This window comes from Thalassophryne amazonica, chromosome 10 (genome assembly GCF_902500255.1).
Source record: "Thalassophryne amazonica chromosome 10, fThaAma1.1, whole genome shotgun sequence".
In the NCBI taxonomy this organism is placed as follows: domain Eukaryota; kingdom Metazoa; phylum Chordata; class Actinopteri; order Batrachoidiformes; family Batrachoididae; genus Thalassophryne; species Thalassophryne amazonica.
This window is the reverse complement of record NC_047112.1, coordinates 53,531,484-53,552,070: the sequence shown is the minus strand read 5'-3', so window position 1 is coordinate 53,552,070 and position 20,587 is coordinate 53,531,484. Positions and strand designations below refer to the sequence as shown.

The following is a 20,587-nucleotide window of genomic DNA, read 5'->3' as shown; positions in this document are numbered from 1 at the left end:
AAGGTGCTTGAGTCCAGAAGATCATGGGTTCAAATCCCCGCCTGACTGGAAAATAACTAAGGGCCCTTGGGCAAGGCCTTTAATCCCCTATTGCTCCCGGTGTGTAGTGAGCACCTTGTATGGCAGCACCCTGACATCGGGGTGAATGTGAGGCATAATTGTAAAGCGCTTTGAGCATCTGATACAGATGGAAAAGCGCTATATAAATGCAGTCCATTTACCATTTACGATTTAATAAGCCAACTGTACCCAGCAAGGTAACACGATAAACAAAAACGGTAATTATTGTATAAAGTATAATAGTGTAGTTAAACCTACAATAACGGTATTAACAAATACATATAAAATAAATGTGGGCAAAAGTATGAATTAATGTGGGTTATCAAACACAAAAGAACCAACTATTTTGTAAGCTATGATGAACGTTGCTACAGCCGGCTAGATAAGCTAGCGTTAGCTGTTAGGTATAACTAATTATACCCCACTCCTCCAATATTTATTTAAATATAATAATATTAAAAAGGGGGAACAAGAAAAAGTAAAGCGTGTAGAAAGACAGCAGCTGGTTCATGCTCTGTGGCTTATTAATGCAGCAGATAACTGAAACAATCCTTCAAATGGCGATACAAACATCAAATTCAGCACAAATACAGTTGGACCAAAATTAATGGAACATCTTTAACTTTTGACCCCTGTACAAACTGAAACTGACCTTTGTCACCATTCTTGCTGCTTTTGTTGTGTGGGCCGCTGAAGAGGAGGTACTGCTGGCCCACCACCAGAGGGCGCCCTGCCTGAAGTGTGGGCTTCAGGCATGAGAGGGCGCCGGAGCAACCAGGAGTGACAGCCGTCACTCATCAACAAGCACCAGCTGTCACTCATCATCATCAACCACATCTCCATAAAAGCCGGGCAGCATCTTCACCTCACTGCCGAGAAACCGTCTACCGATCAGGTAAACACTCAGCTGTGGTTTTGGTGTCATACAACTTTCTGAACATTTGCAGACATACCTGTTTGACTGGTCAGCAGCTGGAAGCTGGGAGGAGATGACGTCTTCGCTCCTCGGATAAGTAGTCCTTCAGGCGCTGCACGTTTTTGTTCCTGTGTGACTGTGATTGAGAGGTGGAGGTGTTTCCCACCCTTTCTGACTGTTTGCTGGGTGTTCACCGCACCCACCATCACCTGTCTGTTCTTCCTGCCAGCAGTACCCCGATCTGACAGCCGGAGGCAGTGGCCACCTGGGGACCCAGCGCTTGGTGGCTCCGGGGTGCTTCAGATCCAGTAGCAGTGGAAAGCGTGTGGGATCCGGCTCTTTTCTGGACGGGCGTCTTCTATCCTCGAGCCTGCCCACACGTCACCGTGACTTATTGACTGTTGATCTCAATTGTGTTGTCTGTTGCTCTGTTGTGCACATTCACAACATTAAATTGTTATATTTTGGCTTATTCCATTGTCCGTTCATTTGCGCCCCCTGTTGTGGGTCCGTGTCCCTACACTTTCACAACAGGATTTCTCGGCCAGCGTCATGGATCCCGAGGGGCGTCAACCATTGATTGAACCGCCAATGGAAACACAGGGTGCACAGGCGTCGGCAGGAGGCGTGTTGAGTGAACTGCAGCACATCTTAACTGCCTTCACTGCTCGGTTGGACTTAGTAACCGAGCAGAACGTCATACTCAATCGGAGGATGGAGGCTCTCACCGCCCAGGTGGAAGCGCGCACTCAGGGCGCTGCTGCAGCACCTCCTCCAGCTGACCGAGCACTAGATACAGACATTCCAGTGGTGATTCAACGAACCCCCCCGTACCCTGAAGCATACATAAGCCCTCCGGAACCGTACGGAGGTTGCGTCGAGACGTACGTGGGCTTCTTAATGCAGTGTTCGCTCGTCTTTGCACAATGTCCCGTCATGTACGCATCAGATGCCAGCCGGGTGGCTTATGTCATTAATTTGCTTTGAGGAGAGGCACGCGCCTGGGCTACGGTGCTCTGGGAGCAAAATTCACAGCTCCTAACAACATATACTGGGTTTGTGAGGGAGTTTAAACAGGTGTTTGATAATCCCAATAGAGGCGAGACTGCTTCGACCGTGCTGCTGTCAATGAGACAGGGATGTCGGAGTGCAGCCGAGTATGCAGTCGACTTCCGCATTGCGGCTGCGAGGTCCGGCTGGAATAACGTTGCACTCCGCGCCGCCTTCGTAAACGGACTGTCTCCGGTCCTGAAGGAGCACCTGCTGGCTAAGGATGAGCCGCGGGATTTTGACGGGCTTGTCGACCTGGTCATACGATTAGACAACCGGTTAGAAGAACACCGTTGGGAGCGGGGCGAAGGGCGTGGCCGGGCGCGAGCCGTCCCTCTTCCTTCCGGGTCTGAAAGGGTGCCGCCGTCCCCACGCTCCACAGTTGGAGAGCTCCGTGGAGCAACAGCTCCCCCTGCTGACGAAGCTATGGACACGAGCAGGGCTAAAGTAAAATCACATGACAGGCAACGGAGGCTGGCTCGCGGAGAATGTTTTTTCTGTGGCTCTAATGAGCACATACAAAGAAACTGCCCCAAGCGGTTAAACTTCAACGCCCGCCCTTAGAGACTGGGTTAAGGGTGGGCCATAACATCCACGCGGGGAGAGCCCGTAGATCCGCACGCATCCCAGTGACGATCCTTTGTGGGGATCTTACCCTTCACGCTCCAGCACTGGTGGACACGGGGTCTGAAGGGAATTTGCTGGACAGCAGATGGGCCAGGGAGGTAGGGCTCCCTCTAGTGGCTCTACCTTCCCCAATGAAAGTACGGGCACTAGATGGCACCCTTCTCCCATTAATCACACACCAGACACCACCTGTGACTTTGGTGGTGTCTGGAAATCACAGGGAGGAGATTGTGTTCTATGTAACACCTTCTACCTCCCGAGTGATTTTGGGATTTCCATGGATGTTAAAGCACAATCCCCGGATTGATTCGCCGTCTGGGGTAGTGACGCAGTGGAGCGACACCTGCCACCGGGAATGTTTAGGATCCTTGGTTCCACCCGGTGTGACAGCTAATGAGGAGGTTAAAGTCCCCCCCAATCTGTCGGCGGTGCCTGAGGAGTACCATGATCTTGCTGACGTCTTCAGCAAAGATCTGGCACTCACTCTTCCCCCGCACCGTCCCTATGATTGTGCCATTGATTTGATCCCAGGCGCTGAGTACCTGTCCAGCAGGTTGTACAACCTCTGTCGTCCTGAGTGCGAATCACTGGAGACCTACATCCGGGACTCCTTAGCTGCCGGGTTGATCCGGAACTCCACCTCCCCGATGGGTGCAGGTTTCTTTTTCGTGGGCAAAAAGGACGGCGGACTCTATCCATGCATAGACTACAGAGGGCTGAACGAAGTCACGGTTCGCAATCGATACCCACTGCCTCTGCTAGATTCTGTGTTCACGCCCTTGCATGGAGCCCAAATCTTCACTAAACTAGATCTTAGGAATGCGTATCGCCTGGTTCGGATCCGGAAGGGAGACGAGTGGAAGACGGCATTTAACACCCCGTTAGGTCACTTTGAGTACCTGGTCATGCCGTTCGGCCTCACCAATGCGCCAGCGACGTTCCAGGCATTGGTTAATGACGTCTTGTGGGACTTCCTGCGCCGGTTTGTCTTCGTATATCTGGACGACATCCTCATCTTCTCCCCGGATCCTGAGACTCATGTGTAGCATGTACGTCAGGTCCTGCAGCGGTTGTTGGAGAACCGGCTGTTTGTGAAGGGTGAGAAGTGCGAGTTCCACCGTACTTCTTTGTCCTTCCTGGGGTTCATCATCTCCTCCAACTCCGTCGCACCCGATCCGGCCAAGGTAGCGGCGGTGAGAGATTGGCCCCAACCGACAAGCCGTAGGAAGCTGCAACAGTTCCTCAGCTTTGCAAATTTCTACAGGAAGTTTATTAAGCGCTATAGCCAGGTAGTTAGCCCCCTGACGGCCCTGACCTCAACTAAAGTCCCCTTCACCTGGTCGGATCGGTGCGAAGCCGCGTTTAAGGAGTTGAAACGTCGGTTCTCGTCTGCACCCGTTCTGGTGCAGCCCGATCCCAATCGCCAGTTTGTTGTCAAAGTGGATGCCTCTGACTCAAGGATAGGAGCTGTGTTGTCCCAGAGCGGAGAGTCCGATAAGGTTCTCCATCCTTGTGCCTATTTTTCCTGTAGGTTGACCCCGGCAGAGCGGAACTATGACGTCGGCAATCGGGAACTCCTAGCGGTGAAAGAGGCTCTTGAGGAGTGGAGACACCTGTTGGAGGGAGCTACGGTGCCCTTCACGGTTTTCACAGACCATCGGTACCTGGAGTACATCCGGACCGCGAAGAGTCTGAACCCCAGGCAAGCCCGCTGGTCACTGTTCTTCGGGCGTTTTGACTTCCGGATTACCTACCGCCCGGGAACCAAAAACCAGCGATCTGACGCCCTGTCAGAACCCATCATCCACGAGTCCACTATCGTGGCAGCCCTCACCTGGGACGTGGAGAAGACCGTCCGGGAGGCCCTGGCACGGAACCCGGACCCGGGGACCGGCCCAAAGAACAGACTTTACGTCCCACCAGAAGCCAGAGCTGCACTCCTGGACTTCTGTCACGGGTCCAAGCTCTCCTGTCATCCTGGGGTGCGAAGAACCATGGCAGTGATCCGGCAGCGCTTCTGGTGGGCGTCTATGGAAACCGACATCCGGCAGTACGTCCAGGCCTGCACCACCTGCGCCAGGGGAAAGGCAGACCTCCAACGGGCACAGGGACACCTCCAGCCGTTACCTGTGCCACACTGCCCCTGGTCCCACATCGGCCTGGACTTCGTCACGGGCCTACCGCCGTCCCAGGGCATGACAACCATCCTCACGATAGTGGACCAGTTCTCCAAGGCGGCCCACTTCGTGGCCCTCCCGAAGCTCCCGACAGCCCAGGAGACTGCAGACCTCCTGGTCCACCACGTCGTACGTCTGCATGGGATTCCATCCGATGTCGTCTCTGACCGTGGTCCCCAGTTCTCCTCGCAAGTCTGGAGGAGTTTCTGTAGGGAACTGGGGGCCACCGTGAGCCTCTCGTCCGGGTACCATCCCCAGACTAACGGACAGGTAGAGCGGGCCAACCAGGAACTGGAACAGGCCCTTCGCTGCGTGACCTCAGCGCACCCGACGGCCTGGAGCAACCATCTGGCCTGGATCGAGTACGCACACAACAGCCAGGTTTCATCTGCCACCGGCCTCTCCCCGTTTGAAGTATGTTTGGGGTACCAGCCCCCATTGTTTCCGCTTGTGGAGGGAGAGGTCGGGGTGCCCTCGGTCCAGGCCCATCTGAGGAGGTGCCGTTGGGTGTGGCGAGAAGCCTTCATCAGGAAGTGAAAAAGACTTTAAAGTCCAAGACATATTCACTGACTTGGAAATGTTCATGTTTCCATCCCCTGACTTGTCTAAAGAAAACTGGCAGTAAAACTGATAATTATTTACAGGTTTTATCAAGTTTTAGTGATTTGCTTTCAGTTTGAGTTTGAGGAAGATAATTTAGAAATTTTTATTCTTTATTTTTTTGTGTTTCTTGTATTTAAAATGGCATAAACAAATTAAAATGTGTGAAATTCCAAGTGTTCCAATACTTTTGGAGGGCACAGTATCCTAACCTCATGATCAGTGCAAAATGAGTGGGTATTATTACTGTTTTGTTTAAGAATGTTTAATTTTCACTGATGCTGCACTTTGTGTCAAATCATAGTCATATTGTATATCATATTGATATGAAAATTCAGTAAGGTATATCTTCTTGTCATGGTTTGGCCCTGTTCAAGGCTTTGATTCCTTCTTTCTTTACATCCCCTTCGGCTCCTGCTTTGTTTTATTAGTGGATTATTTTCATCATGTGTTTATTCTGTGTTCCATTTTGCGTTATTACTTGATGTCTTTGTCACTTTGTATTTCTTTGTCATGATTCAGTTCCATTCTAGTGTTGTCCTGCCAGTTTGTTTTCATCATGAGTTTATCACATTTATTGTATATGCTTAGTCACATGTTATTATTTTTTTTAACTTTGGTGTTGAACAGAAAATGCCATGAATAACAAATGGAACATAATCTGATGAGCAGTTATCAGTTATCTTGTATTATTTATTGCATTATTCTGTATTTTCTGGGTTTTGGTTATTTGCAGTTCAATCCATAGTCGTTGTGCCTTCATCAGTTGTTGTATTCTCTTGTCTGCCAGTATCTGTTTCATCCTAGTTTGGTTTAATTCAAAGGTCCTTGTTTTTTCTCTCTTTAGACTTGCCACCGTACTTCTTACTTCTGCCCCTTTTGGTTTCACTCACGCATTATTGTTTGTCTAGAACACATCAGATTATTCAGTTAGTTTTTCTGTCACCTACTTATCTTGCTTAGCACCGGCTTGTTTTGCCCTCCTGCACTTTCTTGCCTTTCTTCCCTCTTCTTTGTTCACTAAACCGCACCTCCTTCCACACACCTGCTCCACATCAACCTGATTAGTTTGCTCCTCTTTAAAACCCTCACAGTTCCACAGCTCACTGCCTGATTGTTGACTTTGTTCACTTTCTAGCCTCTCGTTCTTGTCCAGTTTGTTCGTGTGTGTTTTGACCTTGCTTTGTTGCTCCGACCTCAGCCTTGCCGTATCCTGAACTCTGCCTGTATTTTGACTCTGCCTTTGTTTTGTCTGCCATATACCTCGACGCTGTGTGAATGAACCCTGCCTGGTTTATGGACCATGTCCCAACCTGTACCATGTCTGATACATCTGCTTCCATGTCTGACTACCTGTGTACTGAACCCAATGCCTGGTTTCAAGATAAAGCCTATTATTCAACTAAACCAACCATGCCTGTGAGTCTGCATTGGTCTCCCACTGCTTCCGGTTTCAGCCCACCACCAGCCCTGATACTTCTATTATACATTCCAGATCTAAGGTGGAACTCTACTAGTGTTTACTAAGGTACACCTAAATATCTTTAAAGAAAAAAAAAAGAGAGAGAGTAAAAGCCATTTAGGTGCCTGGTCTTGAGAACCAGGGATGGTAGGTTGAAAAGCTTTTTTATCCCATGGGAACTCTCCCTACCCACCTAAGCAGCTCAAGAATATGGACAGCATGTATATAAGTGACATTTACATGACAATTTATATGACAATATTGAAATACGATAATTTGGCCATATTGTACAGCCCTACTGTCAACTAGCTGAAAACTTTGAATATTAATTTACATCTACATTTAAAAAATGCTTAAAGTGGCAGGGGGTTAAGAAGGCTGTAATTGGGGGGTCAGCTGAAAAGCAAAAAATAAAAATGCCTAAAAGGTGGGGAGTATGGGGGGCAGAGCTCCCCCAGAAGCTGAAAGGTTTTAGTCATGGTCATGCTCCCAAGAACAATTTTACTGAAAAAAGTCTGAAGGACCTAAAGGACATGGTTAGATGGTGAGCAGCTTTTGCAGGCATGTGAGAGGCAAATAAAGAAAAATGCTTAAAAAGACAGGAGGTCTGGGGAAAGGTTTTTGCCATGCTAAAATAAAGTCTGAAGGACCTAAATGACATGGTGAGATGTTGACGAGCTTTGCTCGTTCATGTCAGCGACATATGCATATTACTTTATTGTCAGATCAGAGATCTGAAATTTGTCTTACATACTGTATTCAGTAGCTCCATTACAACACAATACATACACAATACAAAACAACACAAATAAGACAGATATTTCACAAACAAACAATCCATACAACAAAATTTCCTCGCATTGTGGTTTTGATAATGTTGTTATGGATTAAGCTCCTTATTTAATTTAAGTATCGACTGATGCACAAAAGAATGTTTCAGTCTGACCTTATTATACCATGGAACACTGTATCAACGTCCAGATGGAAAAAGGACATATTCACTGCTTGGAACATGGTTAGTCTCAGAGATGATGTTTTTGCCAGCCTTATTGTGTTGTTGTGATAAGAGGTCTCATACAGACCCTCTAAAGGCTGACCAACAATTTTTGAACAGATTTTTAACAAGTGTTTCAGTCCAGATTTTACAGAAGCAGACAGGCAGCTGTACCACACAACATTATAATACTACAGTACACTGAGAATAACAGAAGTATAAAACAGTAGGAGTATCTGTCATGTAGTTCCAAACGATCTTAAACGGCGGAGAAAATACATCCTCTGTTTGGTTTTCTTACAGATGTAGGCAATATGATGTTTGCAAAATAGAGTGGCATCTATCATTAGGCCAAGATATTTATATGACTCCATTAGATGATTATGGGGTTTACCCTTATTGGTCATGTGACTTTTGATATTATACATATTTCAAACCAAGGAGTGGTTTTGTGTTCACCCTATATTTAATAAAAAAAATTCCTTGTGACAGTAGTAGAAAGTAGAATATTGGGTTGTATTGTGTTGAAAGCAGAAGAATAGTCTAGAAAGAGTGCTCTTGCATAGTTATGTGGTTTATCAAGATGTTTTGTGATGATATGAACCAAAGTGGCCACAGCATTTTCAGTGCCACAGCCTGTTCAATATGCAAACTGACCCAAACACAACTCCTGTTTATAACACAGTTTACATAATGATTTATTGAGTCACAAGGAATTTTTTTTATTAAATATAGGGTGAACACAAAACCACTCCTTGGTTTGAAATATGTATAATATCAAAAGTCACATGACCAATAAGGGTAAACCCCATAATCATCTAATGGAGTCATATAAATATCTTGGCCTAATGATAGATGCCACTCTATTTTGCAAACATCATATTGCCTACATCTGTAAGAAAACCAAACAGAGGATGTATTTTCTCCGCCGTTTAAGATCGTTTGGAGCTACATGACAGATACTCCTACTGTTTTATACTTCTGTTATTCTCAGTGTACTGTAGTATTGTAATGTTGTGTGGTACAGCTGCCTGTCTGCTTCTGTAAAATCTGGACTGAAACACTTGTTAAAAATCTGTTCAAAAATTGTTGGTCAGCCTTTAGAGGGTCTGTATGAGACCTCTTATCACAACAACACAATAAGGCTGGCAAAAACATCATCTCTGAGACTAACCATGTTCCAAGCAGTGAATATGTCCTTTTTCCATCTGGACGTTGATACAGTGTTCCATGGTATAATAAGGTCAGACTGAAACATTCTTTTGTGCATCAGTCGATACTTAAATTAAATAAGGAGCTTAATCCATAACAACATTATCAAAACCACAATGCGAGGAAATTTTTGTTGTATGGATTGTTTGTTTGTGAAATATCTGTCTTATTTGTGTTGTTTTGTATTGTGTATGTATTGTGTTGTAATGGAGCTACTGAATACAGTATGTAAGACAAATTTCGGCTCTCTGATCTGACAATAAAGTAATATGCATATGTCGCTGACATGAACGAGCAAAGCTCGTCAACATCTCACCATGTCATTTAGGTCCTTCAGACTTTATTTTGAGTAAATGCTTCAGGGGAACATTAGCATGGCAAAAACCTTTCCCCAGACCTCCTGTCTTTTTAAGCATTTTTCTTTATTTGCCTCTCACATGCCTGCAAAAGCTGCTCACCATCTAACCATGTCCTTTAGGTCCTTCAGACTTTTTTCAGTAAAATTGTTCTTGGGAGCATGACCATGACTAAAACCTTTCAGCTTCTGGGGGAGCTCTGCCCTCCATACTCCCCACCTTTTAGGCATTTTTATTTTTTTGCTTTTCAGCTGACCCCCCAATTACAGCCCTCTTAACCCCCTGCCACTTTAAGCATTTTTTTAAATGTAGATGTAAATTAATATTCAAAGTTTTCAGCTAGTTGACAGTAGGGCTGTACAATATGGCCAAATTATCGTATTTCAATATTGTCATATAAATTGTCATGTAAATGTCACTTATATACATGCTGTCCATATTCTTGAGCTGCTTAGGTGGGTAGGGAGAGTTCCCATGGGATAAAAAAGCTTTTCAACCTACCATTCCTGGTTCTCAAGACCAGGCACCTAAGTGGCTTTACTCTCTCTCTCTTTTTTTTCTTTAAAGATATTTAGGTGTACCTTAGTAAACACTAGTAGAGTTCCACCTTAGATCTGGAATGTATAATAGAAGTATCAGGGCTGGTGGTGGGCTGAAACCGGAAGCAGTGGGAGACCAATGCAGACTCACAGGCATGGTTGGTTTAGTTGAATAATAGGCTTTATCTTGAAACCAGGCATTGGGTTCAGTACACAGGTAGTCAGACATGGAAGCAGATGTATCAGACATGGTACAGGCTGGGACGTGGTCCATAAACCAGGCAGGGTTCATTCACACAGCGTCGAGGTATATAGCAGGCAAAACAAAGGCAGAGTCAAAATACAGGCAGAGTTCAGGATACGGCAAGGCTGAGGTCGGAGCAACAAAGCAAGGTCAAAACACACACGAACAAACTGGACAAGAACGAGAGGCTAGAAAGTGAACAAAGTCAACAATCAGGCAGTGAGCTGTGGAACTGTGAGGGTTTTAAAGAGGAGCAAACTAATCAGGTTGATGTGGAGCAGGTGTGTGGAAGGAGGTGCGGTTTAGTGAACAAAGAAGAGGGAAGAAAGGCAAGAAAGTGCAGGAGGGCAAAACAAGCCGGTACTAAGCAAGATAAGTAGGTGACAGAAAAACTAACTGAATAATCTGATGCGTTCTAGACAAACAATAATGCGTGAGTGAAACCAAAAGGGGCAGAAATAAGAAATATGGTGGCAAGTCTAAAGAGAGAAAAAACAAGGACCTTTGAATTAAACCAAACTAGGATGAAACAGATACTGGCAGACAAGAGAATACAACAACTGATGAAGGCACAACGACTATGGATTGAACTGCAAATAACCAAAACCCAGAAAATACAGAATAATGCAATAAATAATACAAGATAACTGATAACTGCTCATCAGATTATGTTCCATTTGTTATTCATGGCATTTTCTGTTCAACACCAAAGTTAAAAAAAATAACATGTGACTAAGCATATACAATAAATGTGATAAACTCATGATGAAAACAAACTGGCAAAGAAATACAAAGTGACAAAGAGATCAAGTAATAAAGCAAAATGGAACACAGAATAAACACATGATGAAAATAATCCACTAATAAAACAAAGCAGGAGCCGAAGGGGATGTAAAGAAAGAAGGAATCAAAGCCTTGAACAGGGCCAAACCATGACAAGAAGATATACCTTACTGAATTTTCATATCAATATGATATACAATATGACTATGATTTGACACAAAGTGCAGCATCAGTGAAAATTAAATAATTAATAATAATTTTACAATTTTGGTATCAACAGTTGCAGAAAATCATCAAGTTTTGCAGATTCTTCTTCTTCAAAATTGTACAATTATTCATGTGACTTTTGATATTCTAAATATTTGAAACCAAGGAATGTTTTTGTGTTCACCCTGTATAACAGTTATATTTATAACTTCTTTTCTAGTATCATGGACTACTTTGTTTGCAATATAAATGCGTCAAACCTTACACAACAGGTGTTTTTTTAAAGCAGACTTGTTAATCTATATTATAATAGCCAAGTACTGTCTGTGTACTCTATGTGTATTCGTGCATGCGTTCGTGATTTTATTCAGTAATTTCAATGTAAGTACATAATATAATTGTAAATATATTAAAAATACATTGTCCATTTAAAAATCAAATGAAAAAATAGAAGTAATAACAAAATAAGAATAACAATAATACTGATAATAATACTAATAATGTTAATGTTAATAGTAATGATAATAATAATAGTGTGTAGATGATAACAAGAACCTAAACAATTTATAAATGCATTAAGACAGTAAATTAATGTAAAAAATATGTAATTAACAGGAAATCAAAGGGTTAGGTTCTTCCTCTAAAAGCTGTTGAGGTCTAAAAACATTCTGGACTCACACAACATTCTAACTCAATATAGAAACTTTGCATAATTTATTACCACCCTTGAAAAATGCCAGCTACTTATTTTATAAACACTATCCAATCTAGAGCCCGTGGATCCCCACAGACAACGCGCTAGTTGATATTAATAACTTATATTTTCATTGCCATTTGACTTATTCAACTATAATGGAACTTATTCTAATTCATGTAGTATATATTTGGATCATGTTTTTTTTATTTTTTGCTGTTGTTAAACAATTTCTCATATACTCACTCCACTGAAAGCCATCAAAAGCCGCCTGGATTTTACAAATGGTTATCAACACGGAGGTGTTTTTCCTGTGCCGCCACACCGCGCCGGCTGCGTCCCGACGTGCCGACCCGTCCGCACGTCTTTCATTAAAAAAAATCTCCTTTAACAGTGGAATATCTGGATAAAATGCTGAAACCGACTTCTTCTGAAACTTCTCTGTTCTCTCACGACGTCCTGGATCAATAGAGCCTGAAATGTGGAGGTTTTCAGCTAGAAACAGGCTGACGACGGCGCCTGGGAGCGATGTGCGACGTCTCGCTCCATGGGAAGTCCTTAAAGCGACAGTATCACCTCAAAATCTCTCATCAGCCGTTAAAATTTTCACTGAAAACCAGCTTAATTTTTCGAACCATGTCCACTTCGATGTGTCTCACAGGTTTAGAAAAAATTTTGATCAAACAAAGCGCCAGTCTCTCAGCAACTTCTCAGACAAAGGAATTCCGACAAGGGGCTGGACGACTCCTCCCACAAGGAGTGCTCACAGGCGAATGACGTCACCGACAGGCGTGGAAAAACTCACGCATGCGCACGAGGGTTCAAGCATGTCTGACGTAAAAACATATGAATGAAATCCATATAGTTTTTGAAAAAAATAAGAAGGACCTATACTTTATTGACAGCCCTCGTATGTGTGTATGCATACATGCATGCATACACACACATAGAGGCCATGTTGGCTATTGATATATAGATACAAAATGATTGTGTTTTAAGATGAGCCCTAAAGATTCAGCAGAATGAGAACAGTTTTGTTGCATATTGGGAACTGAATACATTTTTAAAAGTTGAAGGAAATGTTGTTTGTGATATTTTAATCTACTGCCAGTCCACCTGTGACTCACGGTGGAACAGCTCGTATGAGCGAACCAAGAAAAGCATCGAGCAAACGGGCAGCCATGCACGATGTCGCTACGATGGTTCGTGCATGCGGGAACACAGTGTGAGCAGCTGCAGTATGTGTAACCACATCGCGCAGCTGCTGTGAAAATAATTAAAAATAAAAAATACATGTCACTCATGGGATTCAAACCTGCACTTTCCAAGAGCTCTGATTGCCAGTCAGAAACTTTACCACTGAGCTACCATTGCTGTCCTGTGAAAGGTGCGGGAAAATGCCTGATATCAAGAAGAACATGGACGCATTTAAAAAAAATAAAACCACACACAATATAAAAACACTGCATTTTATTGAATCCCTCTTATCAAGCGGGCAATACAAATATAATCCGTCTGTTTTTCTGTAGATGACCCATGGTCACAGACATACAGTCATGAAATGAGAAGCAGGGTGCTCTTATCATGTCAACATCTGCTGGCGGCATGTCCAGCCAGCCCCGCGCGTGCATCCTGCCCGACACACATGACAGACACTGCATCATGTGGAACAGAGCTCATGTGGGTGGCGTGACATTCAGATCGCCCATTGCGTGTTATGATCTGACAGTCTGGATCACCTGGGGCAGTCTCTCAATGTGCACAGCGTGCACGCACAAGCTGCAGCCCATTGCAACAGCGATATATGTTTTTATGTGTGTCCACGCAATGACAGCAAGCAGACACACGCACGTCACATTGGACAGTTGTTAGTTCATGTCTGTGCAAACACGGTACGTGTTCCCCAGCCGTGACGTCCAGAACCACAGATCTCCACAGCCACTCCTGTTGGTGGCCACACCCCCTGTCAGTTCAGCGCACACACCAACGTGTCACTGTGTCTGTTTGCGAAGCCACACTCGTGGGGCACTTAGACAAATTACAGATCCAGCTCAACAGTGATTGTCTGCTGACTGTTGTAGTGTTAACAGTGCGAATGGCCACACATTTTCTGTGCCATGCGAGTGGCGTTAGACGTTCGTGCGTGTCACCTGGAATTTGGCCGACATCTGGCGCAAGAGTGTTCGATGGGCTCTCAGAGGGCATACTCTGTCTTTCAGTTGCTGGTGTGCGCAAATAGTTGTAGCAACAGGTGTACAAGGCGTTCGAGGCAGCTACGATTTTGCACATATTGCATACATTCCTGCTTCATGCACGCTTCATGTGCACTTCATGCGCAATTCGACCAAATTCACACAATGTGTGAAGGGGCCCTAAAGTAACATTCCTGTTGTGTGGGCCGCTGAAGAGGAGGTACTGCTGGCCCACCACCACCAGAGGGCGCCCTGCCTGGAGTGCGGGCTCCAGGCACCAGAGGGCGCTGCCGCCTTACGAGAGCAGTCAGGGTGACAGCTGTCACCCATTACTGGACACAGCTGACTCCACTCAGCACGGAGGTATATCATCAGGACGGCGTCTCCACCTCAGTGCCGAGATATCGCCTTAAGATTGAGGTAACGTTCTCTGCACGCATATTCTGCATAACCAGATAAAACTTGTTAAACCTTTTCAGGACAGCTGACTACTGAAAGCTAATTACTTGGATAAGTACTCACCTTCCTGCTGTATAGTGACAAGAGGTGGAGGCGGCTTCTCCCCTCTCCGTTTACTGGGTGCTGTCGCATCCACACCTGTGTGTTTGTTGCTCTCTCCCGCCAGCAGTACCGGATCCGACGAGCGGAGGCAGTGGCCACCTGGGAATTCGGGACTTGGCGGTTCCAGTACTCCCAGGGTTCGGTGGCAGAGGAGATCTGGGTGGTTCCGGTTCGACTGGGACAGACGTCTCCTACCTTCGAGCCTGCCCACACGACACCAGCGGATTTCGACCTAAACCCCAAATTATTGATTGTTGTATTAGTTGTGCTCGTTTCACAACAGTAAAACTTGTTATTCACCTTTCTCCATTGTCCGTTCATTACGCCCCCTGTTGTGGGTCCGTGTACCTACACTTTCACAACAGGATATCTCGGCCAGCGTCATGGATCCCGAGGGGCGTCAACCGGCTGTTGAACGGCCAATGGAAGAACAGGGCGCGTCGGCGTCTTCGGGAGGGGTAATCGGTGAGTTGCAGCGGATCCTCACCGCTTTCACCACTCGGATCGATTTAATGACCGAGCAGCACGTTCTCCTAAACCGCAGGGTGGAGGCTCTCGCCGCACAAGTGGAAGCGCGCCCTCCGGGCGCCGCTGCGGCTCTCCCTCCCGAGGACCCTGCGCGTGATAGCGACGTTCCACTGGTCGTTCAACGGTCCCTTCCTCCGTCCCCAGAAGCTTACATAAGCCCTCCAGAACCGTACGGAGGCTGTGTGGAGACGTGCGCGGATTTTTTGATGCAGTGTTCGCTCGTCTTCGCACAGCGTCCCGTGATGTACGCGACTGACGCTAGCAAAGTAGCTTATGTAATAAACCTGCTTCGCGGGGAGGCACGCGCTTGGGCTACAGCGCTCTGGGAGCAGAACTCACGGCTCCTTCATACATACGATGGGTTTGTGCGGGAGCTCAGAACGGTGTTCGATCATCCCAACAGAGGAGAGACCGCTTCAACCGCGCTACTGTCAATAAGACAGGGGCGTTGGAGCGCAGCTGCCTATGCAGTCGCCTTCCGCATCGCGGCGGCGAGATCCGGCTGGAATAGCACTGCCCTCCGCGCCGCCTTTGTAAATGGACTGTCACTGGTCCTAAAAGAGCACCTGGTGGCGAAGGACGAACCGCGGGATTTAGATGGGCTCATCGATCTAGTCATACGACTCGACAACCGGCTAGAGGAACGCCGTCCGGAACGAGGCGAAGGGCGTGGCCAGGCACGCGTCGTCCCTCTCCCTTCCGGTTCCGACCGAGCTCCGCCCTCCCCACGCTCCTCTGTTCCTGCGCTCCGTGCACCTATGGCTCCCCCTGCTGACGAAGCTATGGACACGAGCAGGGCAACATTTAGGGCACCTGGAGCACAAAGGAGGCGGGCCTACGGAGTTTGTTATGTTTGTGGCTCGAGTGAGCATCTCGCAAGCGACTGCCCCGAGCGGTTAAACTCCAACGCCCGCCCCTAGAGACTGGGCCAGGGGTGGGCCGAAACATTCACGTGGGACACACCCACATTGCTACACGACTCCCACTCACGATCCTGTTTGAGGATTCAACCCTGAAGGCCCCAGCACTGGTGGACACGGGCTCTGAGGGGAATCTGCTAGACAGTAGATGGGCCAGGGAGATAGGGCTCCCTCTGGTGGCTCTTACCTCGCCTGTGCAGGTTCGGGCACTAGATGGCTCCCTACTCCCACCAATCACGCATAAGACACCACCTGTAACTCTGGTGGTGTCAGGTAACCACCGGGAGGTGATCGAGTTCTTTGTGACTCAGGCCACCTCCCGTGTGGTTTTAGGTTTTCCCTGGATGCTAAAGCACAATCCCCGGATCGATTGGCCGTCCGGGGTAGTGGTTCAGTGGAGCGAAACCTGCCATCGGGAGTGTCTAGGTTCCTCGGTTCCTCCCGGCTCCCAAGCTAAGGAGGAGGTCCGAGTCCCGCCCAATCTGAAGGCGGTGCCGGCGGAGTACCATGACCTCGCTGACGTGTTCAGCAAGGATCTGGCTGTCACGCTTCCTCCCCACCGCCCGTATGATTGTGCCATTGATTTGGTTCCAGGCAGTGAGTTCCCGTCCAGTAGGCTGTACAACCTCTCACGGCCGGAGCGTGAATCAATGGAGACCTACATCCGGGACTCATTAGCTGCCGGGTTGATCCGGAATTCCACCTCTCCGATGGGTGCTGGTTTCTTTTTTGTGGGTAAAAAGGATGGCGGGCTTCGTCCATGCATTGATTATAGGGGGTTGAACGAAATCACGGTTCGCAATCGATACCCGTTGCCCTTGTTGGATTCAGTGTTCACCCCCTTGCATGGAGCCAAAATCTTCACCAAGCTTGATCTTAGGAATGCGTATCATTTGGTTTGGATCCGGAAGGGAGACGAATGGAAGACGGCATTTAACACCCCGTTAGGTCATTTTGAGTACCTGGTCATGCCGGTCGGTCTCACTAATGCTCCCGCGACTTTCCAAGCGTTGGTAAACGATGTCTTGCGGGACTTCCTGCACCGGTTCGTCTTCGTGTATCTGGACGATATACTCATCTTTTCCCCGGATCCTGAGACTCATGTCCGGCATGTCCGTCAGGTCCTGCAGCGGTTGTTGGAGAACCGCCTGTTTGTGAAGGGCGAGAAGTGTGAATTCCACCGCACTTCTTTGTCCTTCCTGGGGTTTATCATCTCCTCCAACTCCGTCGCCCCTGATCCAGCCAAGGTTGTGGCGGTGAGAGATTGGCCCCAACCCACAAGCCGTAGGAAGCTGCAACAGTTCCTCGGCTTTGCTAATTTCTACAGGAGGTTCATTAAGGGCTACAGTCAGGTAGTTAGCCCCCTGACAGCCCTGACCTCTCCAAAAGTCCCCTTCACCTGGTCGGATCGGTGCGAAGCCGCGTTCAAGGAGTTGAAACGGCGCTTTTCGTCTGCACCAGTTCTGGTGCAGCCCGATCCTAGCCGCCAGTTAGTGGTTGAAGTGGATGCCTCGGACTCAGGGATAGGAGCGGTGCTCTCCCAGAGCGGGAAGACCGATAAGGTCCTTCACCCGTGTGCCTATTTTTCCCGCAGGTTGACCCCCGCTGAACGGAACTATGACGTCGGCAATCGGGAACTCCTTGCTGTGAAAGAGGCCCTCGAAGAGTGGAGACATCTGTTGGAGGGAACAGCTGTGCCATTCACGGTTTTCACTGACCATCGGAACCTGGAGTACATCAGGACCGCCAAGCGGCTGAACCCCAGGCAAGCCCGCTGGTCACTGTTCTTTGGCCGTTTTGACTTCCGGATTACCTACCGTCCCGGGACCAAGAATCAACGATCGGATGCATTGTCCCGGGTGCACGAAGACGAAGTCAAAACGGAACCGTCGGATCCCCCGGATCCCATCATCCCGGAGTCCGCTATCGTGGCCGCCCTCACCTGGGACGTGGAGAAGACCGTCCGGGAGGCCCTGACCCGTGACCCGGACCCCGGAAACGGACCAAAGAACAGACTATACGTCCCACCAGAAGCTAGGGCTGCAGTCCTGGACTTCTGTCACGGTTCTAAGCTCTCCTGTCACCCTGGGGTGCAAAGGACCGTGACAGCCGTCCGGCAATGCTTCTGGTGGGCATCCCTGGAGGCCGACGTCCGGGACTACGTCCAGGCCTGTACCACCTGCGCCAGGGGCAAGGCCGACCACAGAAAGACCTCAGGGCTGCTTCAGCCACTGCCCGTGCCTCATCGCCCCTGGTCCCACATCGGCCTGGACTTTGTCACGGGTCTCCCGCCGTCCCAGGGAAACACCGTCGTCTTCACGATAGTGGACCGTTTCTCCAAGGCGGCCCACTTCGTGGCCCTCCCGAAGCTCCCAACGGCCCAGGAGACAGCGGACCTCCTGGTCCACCACGTCGTCCGTCTGCATGGAATACCATCAGACATCGTCTCCGATCGCGGTCCCCAGTTTACCTCACACGTTTGGAGGAGCTTCTGCCGGGAACTGGGGGCCACGGTCAGCCTTTCGTCCGGGTATCACCCCCAGACCAACGGGCAAGCAGAGCGGGCCAACCAAGAATTGGAGCAGACACTACGCTGTGTGACAGCCGCGCACCCGACGGCCTGGAGTACCCACCTGGCCTGGATCGAGTACGCCCACAACAGCCAAGTGTCATCAGCCACCGGCCTCTCCCCGTTTGAGGTGTGCTTGGGGTATCAGCCCCCCTTGTTTCCGGTGGTCGAGGGAGAGGTCGGTGTGCCCTCGGTCCAGGCCCACCTACGGAAGTGCCGTCGGGTGTGGCGTGCCGCCCGCTCTGCTTTGTTGAAGGCCCGGACGAGGGCGAAGAAACATGCAGACCGGCGGTGGGCCCCGGCCCCCAAGTATCGTCCTGGGCAGGAAGTGTGGTTGTCCACCAAGGACATTCCCCTTCAAGTGGACTCCCCCAAACTCCAAGAACGATACATCGGTCCCTTCAAAGTCCTCAAAGTCATCAATCCCGCCGCAGTGAGGCTCCAGCTTCCGGCCTCGCTGCGGATTCATCCAGTGTTTCATGTCTCCCGGATAAAACCCCATCACACCTCACCCCTCTGCACCCCGGGTCCAGCACCACCTCCTGCCCGGATCATCGACGGGGAACCGGCTTGGACCGTGCGCCGGCTCCTCGACGTCCGTCGAATGGGCCGGGGTTTTCAGTACCTGGTGGACTGGGAGGGGTACGGCCCCGAAGAACGCTCCTGGGTGAAGAAGGGCTTCATCCTGGACCCGGCCCTCCTGGCCGACTTCTACCGTCGCCATCCGGACAAGCCCGGTCGTGCGCCAGGAGGCGCCCGTTGAGGGGGGGGTCCTGTTGTGTGGGCCGCTGAAGAGGAGGTACTGCTGGCCCACCACCACCAGAGGGCGCCCTGCCTGGAGTGCGGGCTCCAGGCACCAGAGGGGCACTTAGACAAATTACAGATCCAGCTCAACAGTGATTGTCTGCTGACTGTTGTAGTGTTAACAGTGCGAATGGCCACACATTTTCTGTGCCATGCGAGTGGCGTTAGACGTTCGTGCGTGTCACCTGGAATTTGGCCGACATCTGGCGCAAGAGTGTTCGATGGGCTCTCAGAGGGCATACTCTGTCTTTCAGTTGCTGGTGTGCGCAAATAGTTGTAGCAACAGGTGTACAAGGCGTTCGAGGCAGCTACGATTTTGCACATATTGCATACATTCCTGCTTCATGCACGCTTCATGTGCACTTCATGCGCAATTCGACCAAATTCACACAATGTGTGAAGGGGCCCTAAAGTAACATTCCTGTTGTGTGGGCCGCTGAAGAGGAGGTACTGCTGGCCCACCACCACCAGAGGGCGCCCTGCCTGGAGTGCGGGCTCCAGGCACCAGAGGGCGCTGCCGCCTTACGAGAGCAGTCAGGGTGACAGCTGTCACCCATTACTGGACACAGCTGACTCCACTCAGCACGGAGGTATATCATCAGGACGGCGTCTCCACCTCAGTGCCGAGATATCGCCTTAAGATTGAGGTAACGTTCTCTGCACGCATATTCTGCATAACCAGATAAAACTTGTTAAACCTTTTCAGGACAGCTGACTACTGAAAGCTAATTACTTGGATAAGTACTCACCTTCCTGCTGTATAGTGACAAGAGGTGGAGGCGGCTTCTCCCCTCTCCGTTTACTGGGTGCTGTCGCATCCACACCTGTGTGTTTGTTGCTCTCTCCCGCCAGCAGTACCGGATCCGACGAGCGGAGGCAGTGGCCACCTGGGAATTCGGGACTTGGCGGTTCCAGTACTCCCAGGGTTCGGTGGCAGAGGAGATCTGGGTGGTTCCGGTTCGACTGGGACAGACGTCTCCTACCTTCGAGCCTGCCCACACGACACCAGCGGATTTCGACCTAAACCCCAAATTATTGATTGTTGTATTAGTTGTGCTCGTTTCACAACAGTAAAACTTGTTATTCACCTTT

General features: G+C 48.6%; 1 long non-coding RNA gene across 1 annotated transcript; it reads right to left on the bottom strand.

The window, feature by feature from the left end:
- Positions 1-1,091: 1,091 nt before the first annotated feature.
- LOC117518779 lies at positions 1,092-9,200 on the bottom strand. The gene is made up of 4 exons (XR_004563075.1): positions 8,951-9,200; positions 8,066-8,077; positions 7,233-7,244; positions 1,092-1,104 (listed from the first exon to the last, which is right to left on the bottom strand). It is a non-coding gene; the product is annotated as an uncharacterized LOC117518779 (long non-coding RNA).
- Between the last annotated feature and the right edge of the window lie 11,387 nt (positions 9,201-20,587).